The 8,823-nt window shown below is 35.1% G+C and overlaps 1 pseudogene; it reads left to right on the forward strand.

Moving 5' to 3' along the window:
• Window positions 1-432: 432 nt before the first annotated feature.
• Window positions 433-2,159, forward strand: LOC149247731 (serine/threonine-protein kinase PEPKR2-like; annotated as a pseudogene).
• The last annotated feature ends 6,664 nt before the right edge of the window (window positions 2,160-8,823 follow it).

The following is an 8,823-nucleotide window of genomic DNA, read 5'->3' on the forward strand; positions in this document are numbered from 1 at the left end:
CGTCTTTGTGTGGAAAGGAGGGTTGGGGCATATTTGCGGTAGTAGGATGTATAATGTTGGGGATGGGATTTGAAAAGAGGGTGCTATAATTCTTCTGGATTAATTTCGGTGGAATATTGAGAAGGGTATTTGATGTATTTCGTGAATTAGAAAATAGGGTATTCGTTAGTTTAGAAATGACTATGCATTATGAAGAAAACGGGAGGGTATCATGAGCTTGTCATATATTGACACAGCGTAGGCAGTTTTGATTCTTTGTTTTCTCGTGCTTTTTGTTTTGAAGAAGCATTTCAGATCGTATGAGTGGTTGTTCTTGTTTTATTTACTGGTTTTTTCTTGTGTCCGCAGATCGATTTGTTTTCCCTAGCTCCTATTTGACAAATAGTCATTCTTCGCATCCTCTGTGGTCGAGAAACCCCAGAGACCTTGGCTATGGATTCATTAAGAAGGAAGCGAAAAGGAGAAGCAATAGATCTTGCCATTTTGGAACAGAGAGCTCATCTATGTGATGATGGTGCACCTTCGACATCATTGGCCACACCTTTCTTTCCAACAGCAGAGGAAGTGGAGGAAAGAAAAGATGAGGGACAAAGAACTGGGTTCCCGGCATCTACATCCTACAGAAACTGCTACTGCTCCTCCTCCAAGAAGGGGTTGTTTACCTAATTCACCAGGACGAGGGTTAAAGAGAAAGGCTAGCTGCATTGATCATGCTACTCGGTCTAGCAAGAAACAGAAGCTTGAAACTGATTATTCTTTAGGCCTAGAATTGGGACGAGGCAAATTTGGTCTGGTAAGAATATGCAAGAGAAAGGTTATTGGAGAAGAGCTGGCCTGCAAGACTCTGCCCGAAAAGACTGAAGAAAACGTGCATAAGGAAGTTGAGATTATGCAACATCTTTCAGGCCATCCCAGTGTTGTCACACTCCAAGTTGTGTATGAAGATGCAGAATCTTTGCATCTTGTGATGGAATTATGCTCTGGTGGATGCCTGATCGATGATATGTCTAGGAATGGATGCTACTCTGAGCACCAGGCTGCTAAATTGATCAAAGAATTAATAATGGTCATTAAGTACTGCCATGAGATGGGCATCATCCATCGAGATATAAAGCCTGAGAATATTCTTCGAACTAGTACAGGACAACTGAAACTAGTTGATTTTGGCTTGTCCATGCGGGTTGCAAAAGGTATTTATTTCTGAGCTTCATTGTAATCAACCATGTCTCTCATTTTAGTAAACACATAATTTTATGACATCCAGACAAGGGCATTATTATCATTATTAAATAACCATGGATTTATGTTGACTTATAGTTCATTAACATCACTTGTATTTATTCTAACAGGACAAAACTTATCAGGTGTTGTGGGAAGCCCTGCGTATGTTGCTCCTGAAGTTTTGGCAGGGACCTATTCAAAAAAGGTTGATGTGTGGGCTGCTGGTGTCCTCCTGCATGCACTATTGATAGGTGTATTACCATTTCGTGGGGAATCTGTTGAAGCCGTATTTGAGGCAATAAAACAAGTCCAATTGGATTTTCATTATGAAAAATGGCAGTCTATCTTAGGACTAGCAAAGGATTTGTTATCAAGGATGCTTTCCAGGGATGCTGGAAAGAGACTTTCTCCAGAAGAAGTTTTGAGTAAGTAAAACTATTGTACTACAAAAAATTACATATTTTGTATGCGGTGTCTTGTATTTTTTGCTAAGATGCAATTATGCACATATGAATTTTATGATCATATCTTTTTTTGCTGCTGCAGGCCGCCCTTGGATCATGTTTTACACAGAATCTAATATAAAGGTGCGATAAAGCAATTCAAAAAGGAAAAAACATACCTATCCTGTCAAGGATGAATGGTCAGAATCCCTGCCTTCACTATCCCCACGTACAAGGGAGAGGAGAGCACAGTTCATAAATTCAATTCTGACAGAGCGTGGAGAAGATGAATCTTTGTCTGGGGATTTTCTCTCACGTCCAAAACAACCAGAGTATGATATCCAAGCAGCAGGGAAATATGACCTTGTAGATGCTCTTGCATCTGCTATCTCCAGGATAAGATTATCGGAACCCAAAAGGAGTAGATTGTGTACCACTACATATCCTGTTCCACAGCAATGTTCATCTAATCTAAAAAGCAGCTTGTGTACATAATTTTGAAAAACATGTTGGCTGTTACTGACCAGCAGTGCTCATTAATTACTGATTTTACGGCCCAAAATACTTTGACATTTCAAGAGTGACTGATAACATGAGTCATGCGATACACTGACAGAAGTAAGCGTTGCGGCAGCTGCATTTTGACAATTAAAACTGATCTGAACATGAAATGACTCCATTGTTTGTGCCAGCCTAATTTGCAACTTCCTATGGTGATCATCAATTCTAATATCATTTTATGTACAGCTTCTAAAAAATTAGTTTGACTATTTGTATATATTGGGCTTCCCAATGAAGATGGAAAATGCAAGATATTAGAGTTGCATTTTGTATAAATCATAACAATATCTTCTATAACAAGTTTTGCTGAAATACTATTATTTCAAACTAAATTGTTCTTGTTTGTGTTTTAAGTCCTCGTTTGAGGTAAACGATAGTACACTCTATGACGTGCATTGAGAATTTTAGCAAATTTGGAGGAAAAAAGAATTGCTCAGGACCAGATAATTAATAGAATCAAAGTCATTAATGAGACATATGTCAATTTTCATGATACATCTAAGCTTTTGACATTTTTGTGTTGCCTTGCAATTGGAAATCATTGCAATGTTCAAATAGTTTAATATCAAACAATTTAATATCTTATCCCTTACATCTACAATTACTTGTTTACAATGAACAACCATTCTTTGGATTTAAATCCTTTGAACAAATGTTCCTTTTTTTTATAGTAACTATAGTTTGCTAGGCCTCGTTGAAAATTTGAACTAGGGGCTCCATTTGTAAATGAGAAAGAAAAACTCATAATTAACGCTGAGTGAAACACCATCCCTGACAAAATTGTTTCTTTGAGTTCATGTCCAGTGAACAAGTTTTTGTCGCATTTGTTGTCAATTCATTGCTCACTAAGGGAATGTTTTTTTCACATCAAATGCCTACCTATGGAAAGAAAATTGCCCATGAGTAGCATTTTGGAATGTTCAACATTCATGCAAAAGATGAGTGTTATCTGGGGATTTGCTCTCACGTCCAAAGCAACCAGAGTATGATATCCAAGCAGCAGGGAAATGTGACCTTGTAGATGCTATTGCATCTACTATCTCCAGGATAAGATTATCAGAACCCAAAAGGAGCAGATTGTGTACCACTACATATCCTGGTCCACATCAATGTTTATCTAGTTTGGGAGAGATTTTTCAGCGAAAATCACATGGAATATCATTTGTCGACACGTTTCGAACCAACTAGTGTGGTTCATGATGATGAACCACACTAGTTGGTTCGAAACGCGTCGACAAATGATATTCCATGTGATTTTCACCGAAAAATCTCTCCCAAACTTGATATGGATCACAGAAGCCTGAACTCTATAATGTTTATCTAATCTAAAAAGCAGCTTGTGTATAGAATTTTGAAAAACATGCTGACTGTTACTGACCGACAGTGCTCATTAATTACTGATTTTACGGCCCAAAATACTTTGACATTTCAAGAGTGACTGATAACATGAGTCATGCCATACACTGACTGAAGTAAGCGTTGCGACAACTGCATTTTGAAGATTAAAACTGATCTGAACATGAAATGACTCCATTGTTTGTGCCAGCCTAATTTGCAACTTCCTATGGTGATCAGCAATTCTAATATCATTTTATGCACAGCTTCTAAAAGATTAGTTTGACTATCTGTATATATTGCGCATCCCAATGAAGATGTAAAATGAAAGATATTAGAATTGCATTTTGTATAAAGCATAACAATATCTTCTATAAGAATTTTTGGTGAAATACTATTATTTCAAATTAAATTGCTCTTGTTTGTGTTTTAAGTCGTCATTTGAGGTAAACGATAGTACACTCTATGACGTGCATTGAGCATTTTAGCAAATTTGGAGGAAAAAAGAATTGCTCAGGACCAGATAATTAATAGAATCAAAGTCATTAATGAGACATCTGTCAATTTTCATGATGCATCTAAGCTTTTGACATTTCTGTGTTGCCTTGCAATTGGAAATCATTGCAAAGTTCAAACAGTTTAAGTTCAAACAGTTTAATATCTTATCCCTTGCATCTACAATTACTTGTTTACAATGAACAACCATTCTTTGGATTTAAATCCTTTGAACAAATGTTCCTTTTTTTTATAATAACTATAGTTTGCTAGGCCTCATTGAAAATTTGAACTAGGGGCTCCATTTGTAAATGAGATAGCAACACTCATAATTAACGCTGAGTGAAACACCATCCCTGACAAAATTGTTTCTTTGAGTTCATGTCCAGTGAACAAGTGTTTGTCGCATTTGTTCTCAAATTGTTTTTTGTCATTGGTTTGTAGCATAAGTTAGAAAGCCACTAATGCCCTAAACTATGCATATACAGTGCTTGTATCCTGCAAGTCTACACCCCGAAATTGGTAATTAAGTGTGTAGGATTTAAACCAATAAATTGACCAACATTTGTGTTCCTTGTTGTTTAACTTGGTTAATTCATGTCTTACATTATTACCAAATTTGTGATATCTCTACAAGAAAGTAAACTAGCGAGTCAATTTAATCAATGTCAATTAATTGCTCACTAAGGGAATGTTTTTTTCACATCAAATTCCTACCTATGGAAAGAAAATTGCCCATAAGTAGCATTTCGGAATGTTCAACATTCATGCAAAAGATTAGTGTTATCTTCCATTTAAGGTCTGGTCTTAATGCAATCCCTAAATAATCATGATTATAAAGTTTTTATGATATAAATCTACATAGATGTGGGTCAAAACATTAGACACATTGGTAATTAATAACATGGAATGCTATCATCAATTTCAATGCTGAACGGGGGTTTGTCGAATCTTATAAATGTTTGCATTAAGATGAATCACATCAGTTCCTCATTTTCCGAAGAAGTTAGATAAAAATGTCATAGTGCACAATGAAGCAGTGTCAAGTAAGTGGTTCAAGTCATTAATTGACAAGAGGATGGATCATCTACAACACAAATGATAGGAGGAAGGCATCAAAAGCATGGACAACACCATGATTTCTTATGTAAAGGAGACAGAATGTGTTGGTTGGTATGGATATAGTTTTTATTTGTGTACTTCATAAAACTACAAACTTGTAATTATGTAAGCATTGAAGGTTATAGAGTATGGATAGGATGCATAATGTATTGGGTGGTATGGATGTAAGGGTTTATTTGTGTACAACGATAAAAAAGAAACTATAGCCTCTAGAAGTGATTCATTATGTCCATCTAAACAAAGATATGATATGCAGATCCATGATGGAAAGATAATAAATTCACACAAGCATCCAATGTATCAAACATTGACACTTGAATATGTAATACCAAGCTTTCAAGTGGTATCAAACCTGGGCATGGGCAAGTTTGTAATCTTCTTCAAAAATACCAAATCAGGCTTCAATTCCAAATAAGGGGTTTGATTTGTGTGTTGTTTGCTTCATGTTTTTAGAACTCATGGAAAAGTTGGCTGTGCAGTTGGTAACAGAGTTCACAATTGAAGCATTAGAATAACTAAGAATGCATGTTTCAGGTTGACTTGGTTCAAAAGCAACAGGTTCAGAAAACTGCACGTCAAGATGCTATGAACCCAAGAGCTTCTTTCTTAAATATGAACACCGTAAATAAAATCAGATTTGTCTTGATCATATAACAGATCTAAAATTTGAGAATATATTTGAAGAACAATTTAGATTGATGTCCAAAACACTAATTCATTCCCAAATTGTGTTGTGTATACAACATTGTTACAACTTAGTCTGCAGTATTAGACCAATTACGTGAGAAAATACAGAAACATTGCAGTAAAAAGAACCAACAATTCAATTTGTTGAACAATTACAGAGCCATGTGAATTAACTCGACATTCTATGTCAAAGTTCAAAATTTCATGAAACTTCAGGAGAGTAGTGGCATATAATTGATCTTTTACTTTTGCATTGATGAGGGCTCAAACATTCCTCGGTGCTCATCAAGCACCCATATTTTTAATAATGCACTAATGAAGGCTCAAACTTTCCTCAAATTTTGCAGGCACCCATGTCCTCAATGTACGTAGAGCCTTTTGAAACAACCCAACATTCCATGTCAAAGCACAAAGTTTCATGAACTTTAAGAGAACAGATTATGTCCATGAACAGATTATGAAAAAGGTATTTTTATAACAACATAACAATGGGAAAACATAAATATACTTATCATATTATTAAGGGCCACCTGACGACGCCATGATAACCTAGCTTATCTATTCTTTATGCTTATCTATTATACATTGATGTCGTGGTGATCATATATCTCATTGATTTCTTATCCCTTGCATCTACAATTACTTGTTTACAATGAACAACCATTCTTTGGATTTAAATCCTTTGAACAAATGTTCCTTCTTTTTATAATAACTATAGTTTGCTAGGCCTCGTTGAAAATTTGAACTAGGGGCTCCATTTGTAAATTAGATAGCAACACTCATAGTTAACACTGAGTGAAACACCATCCCTAACAAAATTGTTTCTTTGAGTTCATGTCCAGTGAACAAGTGTTTGTTGCATTTGTTCTCAAATTTTTTTTTTTCATTGGTTTGTAGCATAAGTTATAAAGCCACTAATGCCCTAAACTCTGCATATACAGTGCTTGTATCCTGCAAGTCTACACCCCGAAATTCGTAATTAAGTGTGCAGGATTTAAACCAATAAATTGACCAACATTTGTGTTCCTTGTTGTTTAGCTTGTTTAATTCATGTCTTACAATATTACCAATTTTGTGATATCTCTACAAGAAAGTAAACTAGCGAGTCAATTTAATCAATGTCAATTCATTGCTCACTAAGGGAATGCTTTTTTCACATCAAATGCCTACCTATGGAAAGAAAATTGCCCATGAGTAGCACTTCGGAATGTTCAACATTCATGCAAAAGATGAGTGTTATCTTCCATTTAAGGTCTGGTCTTAATGCAATCCCTAAATATTCATGATTATAAAGTTTTTATGATATAAATCTACATAGATGTGGGTCAAAATATTAGAGACATTGGTAATTAATAACATGGAATGCTATCATCAATTTCAATGCTGAACAGGGATTTGTCAAATCTTATAAATTTTTGCATTAAGATGAATCACATTAGTTCCTCATTTTCCGAAGAAGTTAGATAAAAATGTCATAGTGCACAATGAAGCAGTGTCAAGTAAGTGGTTCAAGTCATTAATTGACAAGAGGATGGATCATCTACAACACAAATGAGAGGAGGAAGGCATCAAAAGCATGGACAACACCATGATTTCTTATGTAAAGGAGACAGAATGTGTTGGTTGGTATGGATATATTTTTTATTTGTGTACTTCAAAAAAACTACAAACTTGTATTTATGTAAGCATTGAAGGTTATAGAGTATGGATAGGATGCATAATGTATTGGTTGGTATGGATGTAAGGGTTTATTTGTGTACAAGGAGAAAAAAGAAACTATAGCCTCTAGAAGTGATTCATTATGTCCATCTAAACAAAGATATGATATGCAGATCCATGATGGAAAGATAATAAATTCACACAAGCATCCAATGTATCAAACATTGACACTTGAATATGTAATACCAAGCTTTCAAGTGGTATCAGACCTGGGCATGGGAAAGTTTGTGATCTTCTTCAAAAATACCAAATCAGGCTTCAAAATTCCAAATAAGGGGTTTGATTTGTGTCTTGTTTGCTTCATGTTTTTAGAACTCATGGAAAAGTTGGTTGTGCAGTTGGTAACAAAGTTCATAATTGAAGCATTAGAATAACTAAGAATGCATGTTTCAGGTTGACTTGGTTCAAAAGCAACAGGTTTAGAAAACTGCATGTCAAGATGCTATGAACCCAAGAGCTTCTTTCTTAAATATGAACACCGTAAATAAAATTAGATTTGTTTTGATCATATAACAGATCTAACATTTGAGAATATATTTGAAGAACAATTTAGATTGATGTCCAAAACACTAATTCATTCCCAAATTGTGGTGTGTATACAACATTGTTACAACTTAGTCTACAATATTAGACCAACTACGTGAGAAAATACAGAAACATTGCAGTAAAGAGAACCAACAATTCAATTTGTTGAACAGTTACATAGCCATGTGAATTAACTCGACATTCCATGTCAAAGTTCAAAATTTCATGAAACTTCAGGAGAGTAGTGGCATATAATTGAACTTTTACTTTTGCATTGATGAGGGCTCAAACATTCCTCGGTTCTCATGAGGCACCGATATTTTTAATATTGCACTGATGAAGGCTCAAACTTTCCTCAAATTTTGCAGGAACCCATGTTCTCAATGTACCTAGAGCCTTCAGAAAAAACCCAACATTCCATGTCAAAGCACAAATTTTCATGAACTTTAAGAGAACAGATTATGTCCATGAACAGATTATGAAAAAGGTATTTTTATAACAACATAACAATGGGAAAACATAAATATAATTATCATATGATAAAGGGCCACCTAACAATGCCATAATAACCTAGCTTATCTATTCTTTGTGCATACCTCATTGATTCCCACTAGAGTTGAAGTCCTTCCATAGATGATCAGTCATGGTAGAAGATGTTGCTTCTCCACTTATTCTATAGTTACCTAGAAAAATGTCAAACGTTATCACAAAGAAA

The sequence above is a fragment of the Pinus tabuliformis genome, chromosome 7 (assembly GCF_031772625.1).
Source record: "Pinus tabuliformis cultivar Carrire ecotype Pingquan chromosome 7, CPIR1, whole genome shotgun sequence".
Taxonomy (NCBI): domain Eukaryota; kingdom Viridiplantae; phylum Streptophyta; class Pinopsida; order Pinales; family Pinaceae; genus Pinus; species Pinus tabuliformis.